Below are 3,361 nucleotides of genomic sequence, written 5' to 3'. Positions count from 1 at the left end.
TGTCTAGATTCATTACCAAACTAGAGCAGGAGTGGGTTTGCACAGCAGCCAGGAAGACTGGGAGGGAGGGAACCTGGGGTGTTTGGGACCCCCAGCGAGCACAGGAAAGGAGGAGTATCCAGAATGCCTGTGTGTCCTGTGGGGTCTGCCTGCAGCGCCCTTTCATCCATATTCCCCTGGCGGTTGGAGACCCCGGGTGCTGGGGAGCTACGAGGAGGCCAGGCAACACAGACCCAGCTCATGGTGGAGTGGGGAGAGCCGGGGCTTGGTGCCAGGCCCAGGGCAGTCCTGATGGTGGAGGGAGTGTTTTTGCAGAAAGCAGAAGTTTCCATAGTTCCAGATGCTTGGGGTCAGCTCCTGCCCTAACACGAGGGAAGGGAACAGGGTGCTGATTGGTCCCCTCTTCTTGTGTCTCAGCACACCTGGAACAGTGAGAGAGGGGCTCGGAGTGAGGGCAGCAAGCCCTGGGATCCAGGCCTGGTCTGACCCCTCACTGGCCAAGGCCCTGTCCCATCTCCTCTCCAGGATCCATGGTGGAAGGTGGGATATCAATTTGTAAAGTGGTTGTTTTCAAGAGTAGCATGCAGAAAAAGGCAGGTGCCACTCAGATCACCTGGGGCAGCCGGGGGTCAGTGCTATTCTGAGAAGGTCTGGGACCCACATGACTCCATAGCCCACATGAGACTTCTTGGCAAATGGAACCAGGTTGTTGGAAGCTCACCTCAGCCTCAGCCCCCACAAGGCCATGCTGAGCACCCCAGGCTGGTGGAGGGAACATGGGAGGTGACAGACCACGGGGCTCCTTGGGGCTCTCCTCCAAGGGAGCCGCTGGGTCTGGAGTCCCGGAGACCAGAGGGGGCTGGTGTCAGATCACAGCTTGGCCAGTTTCTTGGCAAGTGACACAAACCCCTGGGCTTGGCTTCCTCATCTGCAGGATCAAGGTGATGGATCACAGGGTTGGGGTGTGGACCTAAGGAGATTCACGTAGGGGGCATCTGGTGCACTGCCCCCCCCCCCACGCGGGAGGAGATTTGGGTTTTGTTAAGCTTAGTCCTGTCTCCTGGCCTGCCTGCTCTCCTCACAGCCTCTGTTCCCCCTTGGGAGAAGTGGGGGTGGGGCCGGAAGGCTCCTCAGCCCGCCACTGCAGTCCCTACATCAAAGGTGGGGCGGGCCAGGGGGTGAGACCATCCCCGGTGATGGGGTGGGGTCTCTCCACCAATCAGGAGGCTTCCCTCAGCCCAGCCCCTCTGGGCCAGCCCTTCCTGTCGCCAGTGCCCAGCAGCCCTGGCTGGCACTTAACCTTCTGGGGATCAGAGGGCAGGCCCCCTCAGGAGGTCCCGCGGGGGGAGGGGCCAGCCCCGCCAGGGTCCCTGGGAGAGAGCTGGCCTCCCGGGAGAAGAGTCTGAGGGGATCCTAGTCTCTGTGCCTGGCGCTGGGCGAAGTGTTGATGCGCATTATCTCATTGGGTCTCAACAGTCCCAGGAGATAAGGATTGTTTTTATCTCAGTTTTGCAGATAAGGAAACTGAGGCGCAGGGAGGCTAAGTCAGTAGGGCTAGAACGAGATGCAGGCTCCCCAGAGTGGAAGGCCTCCTCCATCTGGAGCTGGGGCAAGGTGTGTGGCTTCCACACGTTGTGTGCTCGCACCACTGGACGCTCACAAGGCTGGCGTACGGAATGCCCTGTGTGTCAGGTCCCCGGGAATACCGGGAGGGCACCCAGAGCCAGAGACAGGGTGGCAGAGCCTCGCTCCAGGTCGCACACAGAGCTGGGCGGACTAGAACTCGGGCTGCTCGTTCCGTGCCCAGCACTCTGCGGCAGGTTGACCCCTCAGGGGCTAGCGGGGGTGGGGGGTGGGGGGAAGCAGGCCCTGGGGTTGGGCAAGAAGTGGGGGGTGGTGTGGCCCCATTCAACAATTACTAAGTGCCAAGCCTAAGAACCCTGAAGGATAGGGTCTGTTACTGTCCCCATTTCACAGCCAAGAAAACTGAGGTTCAAGGAGGTTTCATAGTTGGCCCAGCTATACAGTGAGCGAGAGCTGAGTGGAACGTGCACCCAGGTCAGTCATGCCCTATATCCCTCTCCTCGCTGTATATAATCTTGTGTGAGGTTTTCTCATCCTTCAGCGTGGCTGGCAGCCCCTAGGGACAGGAGGCCCTGGGGTAAGATCCCGAACCCTAGAAGGCTGGGGAAGAAGCCACTTCAGTGGGCACCTAAGCCAGTTCCTCTTTTGGGAGATGGGGAAACTGAGGCACAGAGAGGGAGTGACTTGCCTGATGTCATCGGGCGCAGCAGCGGGTCGGATGGCTGGCCCTGCGTGTGGCTGAGTGCTCAGGCAGCTTGTGCTCTGGCCTTCCTCCCCCTCCTTCTCCTGCCCTGCCCTGTGACAGCGGCATTGCTGCCAAGCAGCCGAAGGGACCACCTGTGCCTCTGACCGACTCACTCCCCGTTCCCTGCCTTTAGTGCCTCCGCAGCACCCGAGAAAGAGGCCATACAGGATCCCCACAACTTTGTCTATGAGCTCCTTTTCCCACTCTATTCATCACCTCTGTCAGCTCTGGACACGCTGTTTCTTCTGCCTGGGTCACTCTCCACTCGCCCCTCTTGGCAAACATCCTTCAGTACCCACCCCCGACATCCTGCAGTTCTCCCCTAACCAGGTCAGTATATACAGAATGAAGTCACCACCACCATCGGCTCCCAAGCCCATGGTGGCCATTGTTAACGGATCGCGGGTGGCGTTCTTTCCTCCAGATTCTAGAGGTACCTTACTCTTACTCAAGGCAGCATAAATCAATGCAGCAGCATTAATGTGGATCGGGTAACTCAAGAAAGTGTTGTCAGCCCCACCTCCCACCAGGCTGTCACATCCCCTCTGGTCCCTAAGTACCTTATATAAACTCCCATCCTCTACCCGGGCTTTAACCACTTACTTTCCTCTAATTCTCCCTGCTAGCTGGGGAGGGTTTTCTCTCTGGCATTATGGGTATTATGGGCTGAACTCTGTTCCCCCAACATCCATGGTGAATTTCTAACCCCCAGGACCTCAGAACGTGAATGTGTTCAGAGATGGCACTTCTAAAGAGGTAATGAACGTAAAAGGTCCCATGGGAGGGGTCCGTAATCCAGTATGACTGGGAGTCTTACCAGCAGTGAGTAAGCCAGGCGCACAGAGCGCGGCGTAAGGAAGTGAGGACACAGAGAGGAGGCGGCCCTCCGCAAGCCAGGGGGAGAGGCTGCAGAAACTAAACCGGCTGACACTGATCTTGGACTCTAGCCTCCTGAACTGTGAGAAAATTGTATTTCTGTTCTCCAAGCCGCCTGATGTGTGCTCTTTTCTTACGGTAGCCCTAGAAACAAAT

This window comes from Ursus arctos, unplaced genomic scaffold, assembly GCF_023065955.2.
Source record: "Ursus arctos isolate Adak ecotype North America unplaced genomic scaffold, UrsArc2.0 scaffold_28, whole genome shotgun sequence".
NCBI classification, from domain to species: domain Eukaryota; kingdom Metazoa; phylum Chordata; class Mammalia; order Carnivora; family Ursidae; genus Ursus; species Ursus arctos.
This window is presented reverse-complemented; position numbering follows the sequence as displayed.